This window comes from Periplaneta americana, chromosome 13 (genome assembly GCF_040183065.1).
Source record: "Periplaneta americana isolate PAMFEO1 chromosome 13, P.americana_PAMFEO1_priV1, whole genome shotgun sequence".
Taxonomy (NCBI): Eukaryota; Metazoa; Arthropoda; class Insecta; order Blattodea; family Blattidae; genus Periplaneta; species Periplaneta americana.
In genome coordinates, this window is record NC_091129.1 from 103036418 (window position 1) to 103059306 (window position 22889).

General features: G+C 37.5%; 1 protein-coding gene across 1 annotated transcript in view; it reads left to right on the plus strand.

Annotated features, from left to right (window-relative positions):
• The window catches only part of LOC138712187 (mitogen-activated protein kinase kinase kinase 7-like), a 166683-nt gene extending 163531 nt beyond the window's left edge, over positions 1-3152 (plus strand). The window contains exons 13-14 of the transcript XR_011335657.1: positions 771-936; positions 3112-3152. The gene's annotated coding sequence lies outside the window, so the exon portion shown is untranslated. The remainder of the gene's footprint in view (positions 1-770; positions 937-3111) is intronic.
• Positions 3153-22889: the final 19737 nt, after the last annotated feature.

The following is a 22889-nucleotide window of genomic DNA, read 5'->3' on the forward strand; positions in this document are numbered from 1 at the left end:
AATGGGAATATGCTGCATTCGTTAAATCGATTCTGTTAATATTATTCCTGGGGAAAATGTACGTAGTGTAATTAAACAATTTATTTATGAATACTATTGCAGAAAATATTTTTTCTCTTCGTAGGTATCTGAAAACGGATGTGACGCTGTGGTTTAATGTAATACGAGTACCTATCTGTGACTATCTTAGTGATCTAGTTGGCTGTGTTCAGATTATGTTCGCTTTCTGATTGCATTTTTAGTTTCATAGATATTATTAACTTTTTTCATGCCCGATTGTAAAACTATGGCTGGTGAAAGATTCAGGAAGGGGCAAACCGACATTTTACTGCATGTAAATTCATAAAGGGTGTTCCAGTATTTGCGCACACGAACTACTGTACATCATGCAAATCTTGGATGAAAATGGAGACGAAAAAGTTGGTGACAAAATTTCGTCCGAAGAATTTTTAATTGCTGAAAGTGGCAACACTGTATTTTGCAAATAAATGTACTCCTGTGTTCATAGCTGAAGCTATGCGTATGCTGTTTTAAAACTAAACACTCATAGATCACACCATCTCTCTGGGTTTTTTATTTTTTTATTTTAATTATCTTTATTTAATGTTGGAATTATTGCATTTCTATGTTATATTGTATTCCTTCATAATTTCGTAATAAATGATTATTTATTCTCTCAAAAGAAAACTGTTAATGAAGTTATATCAAATCCTTCCCTCAAACTGAGAACACGGTGTTTGAAGTGGCTGATTTTTTGTATCATGTTCCAGATCCCAGAGTCGAAACATTTAAATACTCAGGCTATTTACAACGCTGTATCTCCTGAGAAGGATGTAGAGGGCCGAAACGTCGTAAATGTGGGCAGACTAGTACTCAACCAGAATACTATAGTGCCCAGTACTGCAGCGGCTGTTCGTGAAATCCTCGAACGATATGGTAAAATAATTTTGAGTCAGTTTTCATAGAGGGAAAGTGTTATGAGTTGTTGATCTCTATTTGAATTTAGTTTACCTTTTTCCGTTTTATTTTATTTTTTTACCTTGAAATTTGATTATAATTTTCGTTCTTTATCTTCCTTAATCATTCTTTTATGCCCGTATTTTTATTTTCTTCCTTTTATTGAAACATTTTTCTTTCTTCGTTTCCCTCTTTGATTTCTGTTTTTTTCTTCTTATTGCTTTTAATTAGACCATTATTTATTTCCTTTAAAATTATTTATTTATTTTATTTTTCTGTTACATTCTTAGTAGAAATTTTATTTTTCAAATTATAAATGTAAGATTTTGTGATTTTGTAAATGTTATATTAATTGTATTTTTCGCCCGAGGTTATCTCAGTATTCCTTTAGTAGGAGTTATTCTTGACTTCTTTCCTTTCCATTAGCCTATAATATTTTTGTTCCTTTTTTGTCGTTTAGTTCTCTCTTTTCCTTTTATGTATATTCGTTATTTATGTATTTTATTTATTTCCTTTTCCTTCATTTTTTCCTTCGTCTTCAGTATTTCCCGCTCGTCCTATCTTTGCTTTATTTCTTTCTTAATTTTATTTACCTGTTTGTGTCGCGTTAAAAAATTTCTCTTTGTCTCTCTTAATTTTCTTCCTTTTTGTATTTTTGTTAACTTTCTTTATTAGCCGTCACGCTGGTTCAGTGCTAGTGTGCTGGGCTTATAAGCAAAGGGGCCCAGATTCAAATCCCGGTCTGTCTGCCTTGAATTTTTAACTTGTGTTGGGAAAGTCTGTGGTCTAGGCAGCACGGGGTTTTCTGCGTGTACTCGCGTTCCCCGTGACATTCTAACAATTATATAACCATCTACATTACGAGTGTAATGTAGATCCACTGCCTGTGGTGCACTCTGGGTAGACTATGAGTAACTGAGTGGTCTAAGCTTCTCGGCACTAGCGACATCTTTGAGCCACGCTCATAGAGGCTGGGAGAATAACGGCAAGTTCAGATCACTGTCATTACACAAAAATAAATATTTACTTCTTGTTTCTGCTTACTTGAGTTTATCTTTTTCTTCATTTCCATTCTTTCGTTTTATTTTTGTCCTTTCTTCCCCACTTTGTTGTTTCTTTTTTTATTTTGCATTTCTTTATTTATTTCCCTTCTGTAATTTTCTTCATTTCGTCTTTTCTTTACTTTTCTGCTTCCTATTTTCTTTCTATTAGCTCAACTGCATTTCTCTTTGCAACCCACATCAACTTGTACGAGTACTTCTCTGTATTCATAGTCATATTTTATAACACAAGTATCTAAATTTACGTTTCGCAGATACAAACAAAATGACCCATGGAAGCCTTCACATGATATAAAAAGAAAACATATTCCAATATGAAAATGAGCCTGATTTTTATGTGCGTATAAATGTTATTAGTTACCAATGTCTTAATTGCTGTACGTTGAATTTCTTGCCTAAAACTCTGGTTTAAAATTACGAAAACAAATTGAAACGCATCGAAGAATAAGAAAGGAATGAAGTTTCTTAGCTATTTTTAGCCGAAACTTTTTTAGTTGTATGTGGAAAAGCGCTTTATCAGAACAGTAAGGCATGGGGAGTAATGGTTAGCACGTTTGGCCATGAAACGAGCGGACCAGGTTCAAATCCTGGTTGGGACAAGTAACCTGACTGGGTTTTCTGCCTGGGTTTTCCCTCGACAAATTAAAGCAGAATTGCTAGGTAACTTTCGGTGTTGGACTTCGGACTCATTTCGCTATCATTAAGACACATATCATCTCATACAATAGCCCGGGTTCAGCTCACGGTGTAGCATGCTGTATTTGTACAAGAACGCGGCCGTTCGGCTACTCAATCATTCACAGAATAGGAGTGCTAAGCACAATAAGCCTTAGGCTGCAGTGTTTTCTAGAACTCCTTCAGTGGAGTGAGACAAGTGGTCAACAGGCTTGGAGCTCACATATTTCGTTTCTTTCAACCCCGAACGCTTTGCGAGGACGCGTTTTGCGTACCTTTTAAATTTCTCCTCCCATTTCTCCTCTTTCAATTCGATTCAATTCAAATGCAAGTCTTCCGTTCTCTGCACAAGAAAAAAAAAATAAAAAAGAAAAGGCATGATGTCATCATTAATGAATTGAATCTTCATTTGTTTCAGATATCCAGACGAGGGGGAAGAATGCCGTTGTTTGCGGCAGGTCACAGGACTTGGGCCTGCCGATTGCCACAATGCTGTGCAACGATGCATCAGGTGAGCCAGGCTGCTGTGTTTCTAAATTCACGAAGAATAATAGCTTTAATATGAACATTTTTATCACCTTAAGACGTGAGAAATGTGCAGTTAAGTCAACCAGTATGTGACTACATTTTTACGGTCTACAACAGTGGTTTATACCCCCCTCCAGAGCCGCCCAGAAAAAAGAAACGAAACGCTGTTGAAGCCCTGCAACATCATAACATTGACATACACAATACACAACCTGTTCACAATATTGGCAACAATTCTCCCTTTAAATACTCGTACTTCTGAAAGATCATTTTGATCAGTCGTCACTAATAAAACGTAGGTCTACCTGAGGAACAGCAGAGGGGAGGAGCGCCTTAATGTACAGGCTCTCTTCTTCTTCGTTCTCTTTCTTGGCCTCGGGTTCAATTCAATGATCCCATGTAGCCAGCTAAATTCTCTAATGTAAAATTGTATTCTCTTATGTACTGAATAAATAGCACCGAAGTACCGCACCGACCGGTGACTAACTATTTAAAAAAAAACATGAATGAGTTGTGGATGATAAACGATGACAGTGAACACGCCTGCACTTCACGGAGACAGACCGATGACTGTACAGGCTCTCATTTACAGTCATTTGTCGCACAGATACTTTACAAATCCCAGAAAGGAGGCAGTGCGCATAATCAACATACAACGAAACAACTTTTCTTCAACTAGTCCTTCTCTTGTGAACCAGGTCGCTCGTCCTCTTATCATGCGCACTGCCTCCTTCATGGGAGTTATAAAGTGTATAAAGTACAGGGTGATCCGTTTGGGTATGGATAAAATAAAAACAACGTAAAACATTTACTACTGAACTTTATTTGTTGAAACTTTGTGCATACAACACTGAAAGCTGGGAGATTCCTCAGAGCTCAACATGACCCCCATTGCGCACCCTGCACAACTCATAACGATGATGCAATTCAGCCCATGTCCGTTGTAACATAAGAGGGATGATTTGTTGAAAAGCTTGAGTAATTTTTACTCTCAAATCATCAATGTTCCTGGATTTCTGTGAATAGACAATGTCATTAACAAAACCCCACACGAAGAAGTCAGGAAATGTTAGATCTGGAGAGTTTGGGTACCAAGCCAAGCTGCTTCTCGTACTGGGTTTCGCCTGCGACCTCCTGCATGTTTTTTGTTAACACAAAACCTGTTTCTACAAATGTTCGATACCACAACATTATGGAATCGAATTTAGGTACATTACGCACACCATACTCACGTCGAAATTCTTTAACACTCTCAAATTTAGCATACGAAAGAATACATTGTGCCCGCTGTTGATTTGTAGTAGCCATTTTAATAATCTACGATTTTCATTTGTCCTTTCAGATTATGCATCGTTGATTGTGCGCTAAAATACTATTAAAATACGTGTAATGAAATGAAAGCTAGTCTTAAGGGTTATCTGCGACGAAATGAACTGCAGCGAGAAATATAATCCATCTCATGTTTATGCATCAACACAATAAGCAATGCGTAATGTGAAAGATAAACTCAAAAAGTTTTTTTTTTTTTTACGGTAGGCCTACTGGCATGTGATAACGCTTTGCGCATGTGCATAACTGCATTGTTGTCGAGAATTCATATGATGTATTGTGTCCATATGGATTCAGCAGCAAATGGATTTGTTTGTTGGGGACCTATTTAGTCCAATGAGAAGTTCTGTTTCGTTAAAACTGCAAATATAAGCATTAAAATGAATAATTTCGAGTGAAAAATTGTTCCGGGGCTGGGTATCGAACCCGGGACCAGTGGTTAAACGTACCAACGCTCTCCCAACTGAGCTACCCGGGAACTCTACCGACACCGATCCAATTTTTCCCTCTATATCCACAGACCTCAAAGTGGGCTGACAACCGTCAAGCAACCAACATTGAGTGCACACTAACTCCGTGTGACTTAAATTGTGGTTTTCTGTTACGTACAGTGACGTGTATGTGTATTATGCAAATCAAGCTTTCAGGTATAACTCCCTGATCGGTGTCGGATAGAGTTCCCGGGTAGCTCAGTTGGGAGAGCGTTGGTACGTTTAACCTATGGTCCCGGGTTCGATACCCGGCCCCGGAACAATTTTTCCCTCGAAATTATTCAAATTAACTTTACAGGGAGTTATACCTGAAAGCTTGATTTGCATAATACACGTCACTGTACGTAACAGAAAACCACAATTTAAGTCACACAGAGTTAGTGTGCACTCAATGTTGGTTGCTTGACGGTTGTCAGCCCACTTTGAGGGCTGTGGATATAGAGGGAAAAATTGGATCGGTGTCGGGTAGGGTTCCCGGGTAGCTCAGTTGGGAGAGCGTTGGTACGTTTAACCAATGGTCCCGGGTTCGATACCCGTCCCCGGAACAATTTTTCCCTCGAAATTATTCAAATTAACTTTACAGGGAGTTATACCTGAAAGCTTGATTTGCATAAGCATTAAAGTTTTGTAGCCTACGTAATAGTCAATTTTTTATTAAAAAAAATTCAAACCCAATCCCCTGAGAACCAAATTCTGGCTGCGCCACTGTTATATCTGATCAACTATGTGGGAAGTGAAGTTTAATATTCAGCGGCTATATTAATTTTATCACAATAATCGTCACAATAAATAATAAATAAATAACCCGCAACAGTGCCCCAGTGCTAGAGAGCTGAGCTTATACGTCAGAGGAGTCCGACTCAAATCCCGATCTGCCCTGAATTTATAACTTGTGTTGAACAAGCCCGTGTTCCAAACGGTTGACCTATTGAATTTTGCAGTTCGCGTGGGAAAGTTGTTCAGGAACTTTTCATGTCGTTAATCAGATCTACGGTGAAAATTCACCCAAAAAGATCTGCGGATCTTTCCATTGCTTACAAAAATTTCATAGTGCTGTAGTGAGAACACGTACTATCGTGACTTTCTTTCTGTTGCAGGGGAACTTCCGGGGCTGAATGCCACGACATCGGTATGTCACGAATTCACTTCCCGTGATCAGCTGTCTCACCTCACCAAGACTGCTGATATCGTCATCACGTCTTGTGGTAAGTATTGGAACTGATTTACGTCTTCAGTCATTTGGTTTTTATAGATCAAAATGAAATTTTGAATCTCTGTTTCAGGTATTCCAAAATTAATTAAACCCGATATGTTAAAGGAAGGCGTTTGTGTTATCGATGGAGGGTATATGCTTGTAACTGACGACACAACTGGAAAGAAAGAATTCGTCGGAGATGTCGATTTTGAAGGTAAAAGTGATATATTCACACTTGAGATATCCTATTACTATGCGATATTAAGTTTTAGGGGTACGGGTAGCCGAGAGGCTTTATGTTAGAGGTTTAATGTTGAGCTATAAATATTGTAACTTTTATTTCAAACAAGAATGTAACTTTTATTCAAAACAACAATAATCACTTTCTACAATTTAATTTAAAAACTCCTGTCAACAATGAGATTTCCATTCCACACAGCAACACAGTATTCGTTACTGCACTCCACAGACGACAATGGCAATTCACTTGGATTATTGCGAACAACAATGTACTGCTAATCTTAACTAATGTTCACAAAGTACTATTTACAAAACAGAACTGTCAGTTCTCAGTTCACAGTTCGTTTGCCTTGGCTAGTCCTTCTAGCTCAGTCACTCAAGTTCACAGTATCTCGAACCCAAGACCTTCAGAGACAGTCCACTGAACTTCGAACTCAGGTCCCCCAACTGCGATCCACTGCACTCGAACTCAGGATTTCGGCGACAGTCCACGGGACGCTCACATAGCTGCGGACACACTCAAGTCGAACTCCGGTCTCGACCAAAAACTGAACTGGACTCTCTTCTCCTCGCGTCCTGTATTTATTAGTTAAACCACAGTTTCGAGAAAGTACGATGCTCGAAATTTCTACTTCTACAGACTTCTGTTCTCGCTGCTTCTTCCTGGACGATTCTGTTCGGGAGGTTTCGTCTCCCCCTTCACCTCGCACAGCGAAGCACCACCAGCTTTGCGTCCACCTTTGCCTCGCGCCGCAGTGCTCCTCCCCTTGCCCTCTCGGCATGCAGACGTTCCCCTTACGTCCGCCACACCGCAGCGACCAACGTTTCGTCTCCCGCGCGCCCTGTCGGACACGCGTTCGAATCCCGACGCAACTGTCACAATATTCTTACGTTTATCATATTTGAAAAAATAATTTCCACCTCATTCATAAAGCTTCGTGAATCTATGTTAGAGAATAGACATTGTGTACTTCTAAATTTGGTAATTTTTAAAAGCAATGGGAACGTACATTATACTCTATGTTTTAATTTATTTGAAGCAAACTCTACGAGCACTGATTTGGAAAGGAAAAAATTACTTAATTAGAATACCTATGTATTGCAAATAATACTGGTGTATTGAAGTTCTTCTCCTCTTCGGAAAATCGGTGTGACATTACAGTATACGTATTATCGTCGTGCATTACAGGCGCTATGTTCGGTTCAAGTTTGTCGAGTATAGTGAAGTTCGATATTCGCCGATGTTCGCTATGCAGAGGAGGCCTCATGGTTTTTTTTTTCCACCTTGTCATAAACATATTGGCTGTCCTCCACTCCCACCCCTTCGTTTTAACCGCTTTAGGATTTTAACACAGTGTTGCAATTAGTTTTTCATATGAAATAAGACGAAGTTTGTAACTTTCTGGTTGCGTTTCTCATGTTCGAGCATTGCAGGAACTAATAACGTGCTATAGGCTACATAGATTGAAAGTATTATACATTTGAATTCCTTTAATCTTGTGAACGGTGTTGGTGGAGGAATTGTTGTTGCATAGTCGAAGTCCATAGTGAAGTGAATTTTTAAATGTAAAATGTGTTCTGAGTAAAAATGAGGAGAGCGATGTGATTTTGCATATAGACTCCAGACACCATGCAGAGATAGCATACATGCTTTTCTGTGCACCTTTTCAGCAGGAAAAAATGTCATAGTAAATTCCTACAGCGTTTAACTGGCGGAAATGTAAGTAGGAAGAGTATAAAAGCTTCACTCCGACTGAATCGAATAAATGCTGTTGGAGTAAGATATACTGTGACGTCACACCAATAAAGAAAATAAAAATGTTTTTTAAGTTTTCGAATCTACAGTATAAACCTTATCTCTAAAGTAAAACCCAAGGAATGAACTTGTTCTTAAAATATGCGAAATTCAACCAATAAATGATTAATTTTATACAGAGTGTTAAAAAATAACGTTTACAACGTTTCAGGGATGATGAAGGAGGTAAAAACAAACCTCTTTTGTAAGTGACAAAACTTTGACAGATGCGCCGTTTATTGTGTACGTAAGTGTTAGTGTAATCCATAAGGAACGAGACCAATTGTCGTTTTAGAGGTGGTGTTCAAACTGCCGTCCATTGAAGGCATTGCACAACTGGTACCTTCGTACTATGGAGTGTCTGCAACGCTCAAAAAGGCTAACATGTGCAGCTTCAACAACACGAGCAACTAAGTCTTCTGCTGTATCGATCGGTGTCTCATACACAAGACGTTTCATGTCTTCCCACAAAAAGAAATCCAGTGGGTTAGGTCCGGTGATCGAGGTTGCCACGGTACCGGCCCATCCCTGCCAATCCACGATCGGTGAATGTAGCATTTAGGTGGTTCCTGACACGATGATCAGAGTGTGGAGGGGCACCGTCATGCTGAAACCATATTCGTTCTCTGATGTTCAATGAGATATTTTCTAAAATTTCTGGTAGGACGTTGCGTAGAAAAACAAAATAATTACCACCACTGTGAGTGTTAGGGATCCTTTTAACTTGTTGCAGGCACAGCAGTACAAACAGAACTAACCAGTGTGTGTTGTGACGGAAGTCAAACCATCTACACTTCAGGCCATCTTGCGGCAAAACGGCGCATCTGCTAAAGTTTTGCCACTTTAAAAAAATCTTTGTTTTTACCTCCTCTATCATCCCTGAAGCGTTGTAGGCCTAAACATTATTTTTTAACACCCTGTATAAAGCAGAGGGACAAAGAAGGCCAAGACGGTGATATAGCACATACAGAAAACATTATTTACAAAGAAATATTATTGTAATATAAGTCTCATTCTAATTGTGTCAAGTTATGTTTTTCAACCAATGTTGTGTTTGACTCAATTGTTCGCATATGCAGTTTGTAAAGTTAGATTTTATGCAAAGAATTATGTTTGGATCGAATTGCTGCCTTCAATGACATTGTACAGAGGTATTGTGTTCCGTATTGCTTTATTTTTAATTTAATTGTATATTTATTTATTTTTTAAATAATCATCCAATATACAAGCAGCTATTGTTGCTTCAGGCCACTAGTTTACTATAATATTGTAGGTCCCAATGAATTTGTTTTCTGAGAAAAATGTACAATGCAATAGTTTCCGTTGCTATACACTAGTGATGTGAATGATTGTTTTTAGTGGGCTATTTTACGACGCTTTATCAGCTGCTGTGGTTATCTAGCGTCTGAATGATAATGCCGGCGAAATGGTCCAGTGCCGAAAGTTACCCAGCATTTACTCTTAGTGGGTTGAGGTAAAACTCTGGAAAAACCTCAACCAGGTAACTTCTCCCAACTAGAATTTTAACCCTGGCCCACTCGTTTCGTGGTCAGGCGTGCTAACCGTTACTCCGAAGCGGTGAACGGAGATTGTTGATTTATGGATAAATTATGGAGTGAAGGCAACAAATGGATGTAACCCGTGAAAATCTGCCCCATTACCACTTTTATCAATCGGAAATCTCACTGGAACTTGGGTGCATCTGAATTAGGGTATTCATGGTGGAAACTGGGCGGTATAGCAGTTCGGCTTATATTGTAGATCTATTTTACTATTAATAATTAGATATCAACTAATTGTGTCTGATTGTGACAGAAGTGAGTAAAATTGCCGGCCAAATCACCCCGGTGCCCGGAGGCGTGGGCCCCGTGGTCACGGCGATGACCCTGATGAACGTTCTGAAGCTGGTGAAGAAGGAAGTGGCGTATGACGTATTCGAACCTGGCGCTGCTCTTAACGTAGCCTTGTACCGGCAGAAGCAGTGATTGTCGTTGTTGATCCTTAACTTACCAATAAACATTTTATACACTGATATTGTTATTTTTTTTAACTAAATGCAAACGCATTAAACGAGATGTAGTTATTATTAAAAAAAACAAAGGATTAGATTGCTTAATGCGGTGCATGCACTATATATTTTTTAAATATCCTACCAGATTCTGTGATTCTTAATTAAGGAGGAAAGATACTTGGTTTGAATAAAATATTTCTGTATCGTAGAAAATAATGTATCTGAATTGTTATTTTCGTAAGAAGTCAGGAAACGGATGCGACGTTTCAGCACAAGGCCTCTACTAATATGTGGGAAACTTCTGGGAAATGGATAGATGACCTAAAAACAAGAAATACGGTCATGTAAATATAAGGTTATTCTATAACTCGCTAAACTGGAGAATTTGCACGGTAGCTTTGAACCGTGCCGTTACGGTTACGACCAAATTTAACTAAATATACAATGTCGCCAACATAATAACATGACGTTGGTCTGTGGGGTCGTTAGAAGGAGAAATTTGTTTTTTTTTCTCTCTACCTCCTTCGTTCTGAACATTTCTGAGATATAGCGCCACTGTTACTCTCATCTATTTCAATGATTTTCCTGCTTCGTGTAGTGGTGGATGCGTAAGAGGAATATTAATAAATATGTACGTTCAGATGGACAAAATGATTTCGCAAGATAAGTTTTCCTAATTTTATAGAAAAATAAATATGTTGTTGTTGTTGTTCTCTAATGCCAGGCGTTTGACAATAAAGTCATTTGACCTCTTGCATTCCAATATTTTTCAAAGATATTGTCATGGTCAGCCACTGAAGCACAGATTTTGAGGTGTTGCACAATGGGCAGTTAGGGGGACTGATATATTTCAATTCTATGCAGGTGCTTGGTCAAACAGTCATGGCCTGTTGCCAATCTAAATGCAGCTATAGACGATTTACGTGGTAAATCGGGAATTAACTGTGGATTATGTTGCAGAGAGATCCATTTTTTCCCTTGAGATTGTGTTATCAAATTTTGTTTGTTGAAGTCTAAGTATGTAGATTTAATAAATGTTTTCACAGAGTAATACCCTAGATTTAGTAACAGGTCTGTAAGTAGCAGTGCTGCCCTTCTTTGCTGAAGCATCCGCATTCTCGTTTCCCAGATTTCACAATGGGATGGTAACCAATGGAATACAATTCTTTTATTGAGTGTTATTAATTGAGAGAGCATTTGAATTATTTCTGCTGTTTGAGATGAAGGTGTGTGTGTCTAGAGACTATTGATAGAATAGCTGCTTTGGAGTCTAACAATATATTTATTTATTTATTTATTTATTTACTTATTTATTTACTTATTTATTTAATCTGACAGGATTAAGGCCATAAGGCCTTCTCTTCCATCCTACCAGATAGCACATATAAATACAAAAAAGAAATACAGACGCTGATGAAGATAATACAAATTAAATTAAAGGCCTATAGAGGATCAACAGGGTTAAAAGAACACTATAGAGATCTCATCGAGCTAATACAAGAAAAAAAATTGCATTTTTAAATTTACTGATGTGGCATAGAAGATTCTTGAGACTTTATTTGCCATTTAACCACTCCAATAGAAAAATAAATATAAGAATTAAAGAAATAGAGGGGTAAGCTACCCAAATCTGCCCCTGTTTCTGGTGAATGTAAAGGAATGCGATTATCTAATGTACTTCTCAGGCTTCTTGTGTCATTACTCTTAGAGATGTGTTTACTTTTCTTTTAATTCAATAAAAAACATTAATATGTCCACTGTGAAAACACGTTAGAAACAACTTTCCAAATATGAAAGTTAGATAAGAATATGTTGTTGAATGGAGCCCCCCCCGAGACGATTGTAAATACAACATATTGTGACTTCCTGTTATCCGAAAAGGTACTGATTGACAAGTTGCTATAATTGGCAGTATCGATTGCGAACCTGCATCGACCACATTCTTGCGATATGTAGGTGAGAGTTGCATTATATAGGTTACTACGTCTCGGATGTGCCCACATCGCTGCGTGATGTAACAGCGCAGGATTATGATTGATACAAGATTCACCTCGCTAATGTCGCGATGATTTTTAAACCCAAATGATGTACTACAAAACATAAAAACATTAGCCAAGTCTGATTGATTATTATATGTTATCAATTTTTCTCTGTTTATGGCACTGAAGTGGAGACGTTTCTCCAACAGATTTTTTATGTACAAATAATTCTGTCAATAATATTTCCAACATGCAAATTTGGGCTGCACTGAATTTTCTTCAATACTTTCTTGATCTACTCAGCATTCTCCAGTCTTTCCTATTTTCTGCCTTCCTCTTTGTCTCCTCACATGATCCATATATCTTAATGTCGCCTATCGTCTGATATATTCTTCTGCGCCGAACTCTTCTCCCGTTTACCATTCCTTCCAATGCATCCTTCAGTAGGCAGTTTCTTCTCAACCAGTGACCCAGCAATTACTTTTCTTCTTTCTAATTAGTTTCAGCATCATTCTTTCTTCATCCACTCTTTCCAACACAGCTTCGTTTCTTATTGTGTCTGTCCACTTCACACGCTCCATTCTCCTCCATATCTACATTTCAAAAATGCAAGATAAATAAAATTAATGTCGGTCATTAAATTGAATGCAAATTATTAATATGAAACAAGCACAAAAGGAAGCTTGAACGATATTAGATAGAGATACGTAATTACACAGAGATGAGATTTTAAATACGAATATAGCTTTTAGTTACCATCAAACTACGGAACTGAAAAGATTAACAATAATTGTTAAAATTTCTATTTAAATGCATTGGTGTACAAGAGGCTGAAATAGGATATAGAAGTGCATAATAGCCTACAGAGAAGTCAGTTTACACTTAGACCATCATTTGTATACATAAAATAACAGATAATAACATCTTCAGTAGGCCTAGTCACTATTCCAATGGTTTTATATGGAGGTAAATATTAGACTTTAAAATATTAAGTGGCTTTGAAAACAGATGATTATCAGTCACTTACCAGATGCTAGAGTACCGTTGTTTTTACGTCCAAAATTCCTTCCTTTAATTCATAAAGATTATTAAAACTGTATTACACCCCTGATGTGACTGCGTTGTCTAGAGCACCAGACTTTCACGTAGTCGTCAAGATTAGTTGGTTTTTTTTCGGGGTCTTTATTATTTTCAAAGAAGCTGCAACTTATTAAACTCTAACTTTAGAAAAAATATTTCAACAGAAGTTGCCAGATTTGTTGAGGAAGACCAGAATATCCAAAATAATCATCATCATCATCATCATCAGCAGCAGCAGCAGCATCATGGATTAAGCCTTAGAAGGCTCGTTCCGGTCTCATTTTTTAACATTCTTGAGCCCATCTTGTTTTCGGTCTACCAACATTTCTTCTACCTATTGGGTTATAGTTCATCATCAGTTTTGGTATGCGGTCTGCTTCCATTCTTTGTATATGTTGTTTCCAATTGTTTCTATATTGTTTTCTTTGTCTATTAATTTAAAAATGCTTAGTTCCCCCCCTCATATCTTCACTTCTTTTCCTATCCAATAAGGTGTAACCTGCAACAGATCTCAGAAATTTCATCTCTTCTGCTTCTATTCTTCTTACTTCTTTTTTAGTAAGGATCCAAAATTCAGACCCATAAAGCAACATTGGTACTGCCATTACCTTATAAAATTTAATTTTTGTTTCTTTTCTTGTATTTTAGGGATCTATTAATGACACCGCATACATAGCTGAATTTATTAATCTTGTTTTGAATATCTTCATCTTCATTCTTCATATAAGAAATGTTGCACCCAAGATAATTGAAACAATTTATCTGTTCAATAATTTTTCCTTCCAAGACAATTTTGGCTCTTAATGTATCTGCTCCTCTAAATGCTAAAACTTTTGTTTTGTTAATTTAAATATTTAAGCTAAAAGGTTTACTTATATTATTTAATTGGAATAGAGCCCTCTGTGCCCCGTTTTCAGAACTGGATATCCAAAATAATTTCCACAATTCCATTCAAAATATTAAAGTTGCCCCTCGTACTCCGTGATTGGGGCCCAATGGAATGCCGCTCATGACCAAATACGAGCATGATAGATCCCCTACTCTAATGAGATTTAGAAATATCAGGATTTATTTTATTGATTTCTTTAAGAGAAACTAAGTTTGCCAAAGAAAAAATTCAAGAAAGAGTCTAGGTAAATCATTGAGAGACAGGATTCCATACGAAGCACTGCAAGAGATGTAGCAACGATAGATTGCAAGTAGCTAGCCACGACGTCGAAATGGAAGAGGGGAGGCCATGTAACGAGACTAGCGACGACAAATGAACTCAGGTCATGATGTTGGACCCCTACATTGGCAAAAGGTCTCGCGGAATACCAAGACGCAGATGAGCAGATACAGTACATTCAGAGAACGGAGCAAGAAGACATTGGACCAGTATAGCGAGATGTAGGAGAGACTTGCAAAGACAGTGCCAGTGAAATGTGAAAAGTGATAATGACAGTGTCAAACAGTTAAACAGCTTGACAAACCCAGAGATATAAATACTTATCTTGTAGCCATGTGGTGTAAGCATTTCATCAGAACAAGCAGAAATAAAACATTAGTTTTCTGATGAAATGTTCACTTATTTTCTTAATACATAACATAAACACACAAATGACTCATAACATCGTCGTCAGATTCTCTTCTCAAAGCGGCTATTTTGTTGTTCTGTGTAACTTCCAATACCATCCAATCAGAAACTTCCATTGAAACGTTTAGCGCTACTGGTGGCCGGACAACAAAACAACGACCTGGACAGTTTTGCTATCGAAAACTCCTATCTCAGTTTAATCCACTTGTTGTAATGACATTATGCATTACAATATAAAACAACTCATTGGCGCCATATTTATGTGTGAATCATTTCTATTCTCAATAACATTGTTATCTCGAGCTTAGGCCTCATTGAATAAGGAAACAATTATGGAGTACTTAACGTGAAGACTCCGCTTTGTTATTATCATTTAAGTGCAGAGAGCGTGAAGACAGAAATGAAAAATAAATAGCCTATCATTCTTTCAAATCCAAAATACCCTTCACATTCCCAACAATGTTCACAGTAACAATCATGAACAGCATAAATGCTTCACGCATCCTGTCAATTGTTTCTTCTTTGGTAATAAGTTGCCTTCCAGTTTGTCATGTTTCTTACCAGTTTTGTCAACAAATTATAGTTTGACTAGGGTGAAAGAGGACACAAAGCTTCAAAAAGGAGGATATTGTTCGAAAAAAGAGGATAGAAAATATGTACCTAAATTTAGGCTTAGGTCTATATTATACCTTAAATTACGTCAATATCTATTTTATTACAAAGTATTTACAGTACAGATTTAGGCTTATATCATACTTAAAAGTATGTAAATATATATTTTATCACAAAATAATAATGATAAAACTTAATAACAATGATTTTACAGGTAGCTACATATGAAAGCTAATGGAACTATAATTATTATCAAAATACATATCTACATTCGATCTCTCGATTTACTAGCTACCTGTGAGCAACAACCATAACAAGGAGAAGCAAAGAGAGTTATGATCATTGGCAAAGAGTATATTCTGTCGATGTTGCTGCCACCTACATGCAAATTACTTGAAAAAGATGTCAAATCAGATAATTTCAAAATATCAGGCATAGGCTACAAGTTGCGAAAAGGAGAACATTTCTTGATTTTTTTTTTAAATCCGCCCGGACCCCGGACAAAGGCCTAAAAAGAAAGACATGTCCGGACAAAAGAGGACGTCTCGTCACCATAAGTTTGACAGACTTTATGGAAACTTTTAAGGGACAATTTTTCATATTTAGTCACTGTCCCTATTCTGCTTGTCAAGTCGTGACTTGTACAGCCAGTCGGTTTAGAAGCAGTCACCACAAGTAACATACAGATAAACAGCACCTTCATTGAAGTGATATGTTTAAAGCGTACCTACTTTCCATCCTGTCATGTCTGCCAGCCTCTGATATAAAGCAATACAATTAGATGATTAATTGCGGATATGGCGGAATCGCAACATAATATTTGTTACATTCATTCAACTTATAGTAACTTCAGAGGAGTGGCTCAAGTGTAGAAAGTTTTAAGATTATCGTAAGTTAGTAGGACTTGCCATAGAGTTAATCGTCATCTTGACCTCCGAGAAATTTCACCTCATTAGCTTCCAATCAACGACGCTTTTAATGTAGAAAATGTGTGGGCCGTAATCTGCCAATTATACTATTGAAGTGACATGAATGTAAGTGACCTATTATAATAATAGAATCGGTTATTTGAGAGGCCACCCATGCCCTTAGCTATAAGTTTCGAGAAAACTGCGAAAAATTGTCTGCAGCTTATAAGTATTGAATGTACTTTCTTATCTTTTTAGGGTGAATTTTTCATATGAATTTCAGTATTTATAGATATTTTAAAGAAACATTTAATTATATTTGAGAGCGCCAGGGTGCCCTGAATTTCGTGGACATGTGTTGTTTTTCAAATACACGAAATGTTTTAGTAAAAATTATAATAGTCTGTATTTATTTTGTGTACGTTAATGACAACGAAAGCTATTTAGGTATAAATTTAGTACATTGTATTTTGCCCTTCATACTACGAAATGAAAATGTAAATTAAAAAAATTTTTAAAGTGAGAGAACAGATATATTTTTGAAGTTCTACACTACAGCTCCTTAAGTGCGTCATCTCTGTTACGACTAGGTCTAGGCCATAAAAATATATTTTCATAAAATCTTTTGATTTCATCCTCTTCAGGAAAGTATTGTCATGACATTTAAAATAAGACGGAGATAATATCTACTTTCTCTTACAGACGTGCAAATATATTATGTATTAATATCAGAAACACAATAAACTCATTTTGGCTAAAATGGACTTCTGTGGTTTCTGAAATAACTCATTCAATTAGTTTTGCATATTATTTTCCCTCTTAAGTTACAGGCTTGATGGTTTGCTGGCAGTAGCAGAGTATTAGTTCAAACAAGAATAGATGCAATGCTAATACAAGTATTTTAAGCATATATTTCACGCAGAATCTCAACAAGCATTGTCACATAATGACATACCTACTATTTAAGAAGAACTGGTGATATGATCCATAGTCAGAGTGACGTTTGTAACATAAATAACCATATCTAATTAAGGGGACTGGGTAATGATGCCTCTGCGCTTAAAAATTTTCAGTACAAAAGTTTAGTTCAATATTTCTAGGCTTTTAGTGCTCAGATTGTAATAAAAAATTTTCCGCTTATACAATCAAATCATTCTGAATTCAGTGGTATAAAAGATAACTGATTAGTTTCGTATCCAAATGCAAAAGAAAGGCCCTAACTGATAACCTGTTTTCCTACTTTGCTAAATGTACCTCATTCTTCAGGTGCACATTACTTGCTACAGTCTTCACTCATACACCTTACGATTATTTTTTAAGTTATCTAATAATGTATATTGTAAATTCTAGTTAAATATTTCACCCCTAGTGAAACAGAAAAAATATTGAATTTTGTTTAACATATTTTGCAATTTTTTCAATGCATATATTTTTGCTCGTGTTATGTGTGTGATATTCTCAAACCCGTAGGTCTACTATGTAGAACACAGGCTGCAGAAACCACTGTAAAAATTTCATGTAAATTTATTCAGTACTTTCAGAGAAAAGTGTACTTAAATATGAAAAATGTAAACTTATGGAAAACTGCATTAAAAAAAACAAGGATGTATGAATTACATGCACCACCAAATTTAAAGAGGTCATTTAAAGGGTTTCTGCAGGAATACCCCCACAATAATTATATTGTTTTAAAGAGCAAGTTTTGTACTTTTTTTAAACACAAAATAAAAAATCGGATTTTTGACCCCTGATCGCTACCTGGTTCCCTTAAATCCTGCACGGATTGTCATGCAATTATTGACACATGATCCTAAGAGTATGGACATTGAGCTTGTAAATTTTTAAGTTTCTAGTATCTACAGTTGATGAGTTTTTAAATATTCAATAGACTATGCAAAATACAATAAATTGACCACATATGTGTCCCTCTTTTTTTAGAAACTATCAAAGGAACATGATAAAAATTTTGTACACATTATCACAGTGCCTCCAAGTTCTGGTTTATTTAACTTAAGTAGTCTTAATATATCGTCTACTAATTTAATCATATCTGAATATATATTTTAGATATACCTACAGTGCACGGTATATACAACTTTCTGGAATTATAACCGGTTGTACCGCTCGTGTTTAGTGATGAAATTCGATCGCGCTCTCATACTGGAGGAAAACGAATCGGCGGTGAATGGCGGTGATTTAGGCCTATTGTTCCGTACAAAAAATTCGCCGGTAAGAGGTAATAAGAAAAGTTATGTTGATCTTATCTTTTATAATAATAAGTGATAATAATTTATTTCGTTTTGATTATACAGGTGACGTATACAATTAGTACATCCGAAAGAGCAAAAAAGCTCGTGCTCGGGTTAAGTTCAATTAGCTATAATACTTATTTAATACAAATAAAATACCAAGGCATATTACAGTGCATACAAAATGAATTAGAATCAACACAAGGAAACAATCAAGATACAATATAATATATAAAATACAATATACAATTAAAAATAGAATATAAAAATTCGCCGTCGTAGTTCAGTTGGTCGCGCGCCTGCTCGCCGATCGGGAGCCTCGCACTCACCAAGATCGTCTCCAATGTCAGAGCACAGTATAGACTGTGGTCAGACCTTAATGCAAGTATCGATAGTAAGCAAAATGGCGCCGGTGGCGGTCCAAGCTTGATTACCACGTGGTTTTGTTATGACGTATTCTTGTGTTAATTACGTCGTGACATGGGCCGTTCGTGTTGTGTACCAGGTTGTAATTCTAATAGTGGATCTGTCTCTCATATTTCAGAGTTTAAGTTCCGAAAAATACAACTTTACGCGACAAATGGTTTAGGTGCATAATCGTGACAACTTTCAGGTTACGGAAATTACAGTTTGTTGTTGTTTAGCCAACTGTCTAAAGACAAGTCTGAACCTCACAAATGATACCAACACGGCACCACTTATGAGGCAGCTAAGTCAGGAGATAATAGGCTAGGGTGACCAGTTTCTATCCTTCTAAAATGAGTGTTATGGTCTGAGTATTGGAGACGGTCTTGCACTCACGCTGGCCTGCCTCCCGCCTGGGCCGACCATTGGGGTTGGGCTCCCTCTGGGTTCCTCCCTAATAACAGTCGAGCAATCCATGGCGAGTTCTCGGCCTCATCTCACCATCACCAATTCCATCAATGCCAGTATATGAAATCATATATACAAGGTGTTTCCGAGATGGTGTTACAAACTTTCGTCCACGCCTGTGGAGTAACGGTCAGCGCGTCTGGCCGCGAAACCAGGTGGCCAGGGTTCGATTCCCGGTCGGGGCAAGTTACCTGGTTGAGGTTTTTTCCGGAGTTTTCCCTCAACCCAAGATGAGCAAATGCTGGGTAACTTTCGGTGCTGGACCCCGGACTCATTTCACCGGCATTATCACCTTCATCTCATTCAGACGCTAAATAACCTAAGCTGTTGATAAAGCGTCGTAAAATAACCTACTAAAAAAATACAAACTTTCAGGGATGATGGCGAAGGGCACATGTATCAATTTGAGATAAGGAACCATGGTCCGGAAATGACTGAGTCGAAAGTTATAAGCAAAAATAGTTGTGTGGAAATGGAATTGTAATTTGGCACCACGTGCCCTCCTTCCCTTAACTTTTGGAACAGTCGTGGTAAAATGGTATGGGCCGGATGTCTCCTACGTGGGTACTGGTCCCGATACAATCTGTGACCTTATCTACTGTTCACATTGGCTCATCCGTATTCGAAAATCAGTTCTGCTTATTCCGCTCTCGTGTACTCCTCCATTTCACTAGGACTGATCGACTGTACACTGCAACTTGTACACATACATTGCTGTCTACAGACATACATATCAGGACCGACTATGTCCGTTACACATTACGCTATCTGCATTGCTTTAGTGTAGTTTCCTGTCCCCATCCCTCAGACAGCGCATTGAATGGAATACTGTAAGTATACAACGTAAACAGCGTCAGATGAGTACAATATGTGTAAGATGTACAGATAAATACATATAAATAAGTTGTACAGAGGAATAAAATTATTTCATTTCCACAGAACTATTTTTGTTTGTAGCATTCGAATCGGTCATTTCCGGACCAGGGTTCCTTATCTCAAATTCATACATGTGCCCTTCGGCATCATCCCTGAAAGTTTGTAACACCACCTCGGAAACATCCTGTATATTCAGGCAAGAATACAGCTAAGCCCTAGGAAATCTTCACGCCGATTAGAACAAGAATGTAACATTCACAAAGATCAGTATTAAGAGGACTGAAAATGCTGCACTTTAATCCTTACAGAATGATATTGGTTCATCGATTACAGCAAGGGAAGGGGATCCAACTTCTCGCGTGAAATTTCGTGAGTGGATGTTGCAATCTATTCATGGCGGTACAGTTGATCCATCTCAATTAATGACGGACGAAGCTTAGTTCCATATAAGCGATTATGTCACCTCCAATAGGACACTGAAAATCGTATTTTACTGTATGACCTATTTCTCTTATATTTATATTAATACATAGAAGAGACTCGTTGCTTCCTTCCTTGCAGTGCCCTACTGTATTTGAACGTTTTCCTTATCCCGCATTCAGAGTGAATAGCACGCCTGTATCATGGAGAGAAGAAATACGACATTGGAACCTCCAACCACTCAGCAGTTACGAGTTTCCTCTATTCACAGAAGTTCCTTTTTTTTTTTTTTAAGAGCTGTTAATATTACTTTCGAGTTGGCTTTGTAATGGAAACGAAAATGCGAAAATGAATGTGCCATTCTGTTTACTTATTAGTAATGAGTGATGAGAATGTCTGTTTACCAGTAGCCATTGAAAGTCATGTTTAAATAATGTCGTTCACAATAAGTAGAACTCGACATTTGTCTATTTTGTTCCTTTAGTTAGAATCGTAGGCTTTGTATAAATACCTTCCATGATTATTGGAGAAAAATATACTAATTTTATAGTGCCTATAATTGCCTGTTTTAATGGTTTTTGCCTTTTTCTAGCTTAAGGCTCTATTATGATGTTTTTTAATTAAATGAGAACGTTTTTCAATACTGAGGGCTTCTCCTAGTATAACACCAATACATTTCACTATTTTTGTTATTTGAAAAAAAATTAATGTTTCGCGCTCTGAGTTCACCATACCTATGAGTCATTGTTGACAACACATCTGAGGAGGTTTGTAATATCGGTGTTACTTTCCACCCGTGTGAGGTTGCTAGTTCCTCATCGGGCACCTCCCCAGGTGGCGGATAAAGGAAGGCTCACCAGATGTGGCGAGTACTGGGGAAATAAAATATACAGGGCGGATCAAAACTAGACTGGCCCTCCAGGTTGGGAATTGCGGCAGTGGATCAGCTCTTCACTACGTGGAAAAAGAATATCGGCTACGATTCCTAATCAGTAGCTATGGAACAAACAGGTAAATCAACGACGACATAAGCTAAGGAAGAGGACAATGTTTTTTGGTACATGAAACATTCAAGGATTACACTGTTGATAGTGATTCGTCCGTCGGATGAGGACGTTAAATCTAGCGGCCCCCTTGGTGATATTCGACACGAGTAGGCTGCGTGCCGGCACCTGGCTTCTCCTTCTCCCTTCCTCATCTTCATCATCATTCATTTCATACACTACACTTACATGAACACATACGTATACTCACCCTAGTACGTACACGACATAACTCTCAACAGGTACACATCATGTAAAGCGTGAACCACTGAAGTGTTGTGAAACTAGAAAATGGGTCACAGTCCTGCCATCTATCCGCTATATGGGGAACCCGAATCACTTAAAGTGAAATGGGTAGGCATTGGATACATACATACATTCAAGGATTATCAAAATTATAGAAATAATATCTGAGATAGAATTAATGGAGATATAGCGTGTCTGACGGAGACTAAAAAAAAAAAGGCCAAGGGATCCAAACTAGTGAATGAAGTATGGATTCCGAATGCTGAATGTAGAAGGAAACTTTTAGCAGTGGAAATGGATTATTTACGAAAGCGTGCAGGAGTATCTTGGATGTAAAGAATCAGGAATGAAGAAATAAAAATACGGATGCAAGCAGAAGAGACAATTCTACGTAAAAAGGATTGAAAGAAGAACACTACGATGGTTTGGACATCTAAGGAGGATGGATCAACAACGCTGGTCCAAAAGGATATTTGATTGGTCACCAAATGGAAGAGGAGTGCGGGGTAGGTCAAGAAAAAATGGTATTGCAACACCAGAGAGGTCATCAGTGCTATGGGACTTCAAGAAGAAGAAGAAGAAGAAGAAGAAGAAGAAGAAGAAGAAGAAGAAGAAGAAGAAGAAGATGCCTTGGACCGCATGAGGTGGCGATTAGGAGTGGGAAGACGGCATTAGCTGCATCAACGCTCGTTTTTCCGAAAATTGTAAAGAGAGAGAGAGAGAGAGAGAGAGAGAGAGAAACAGT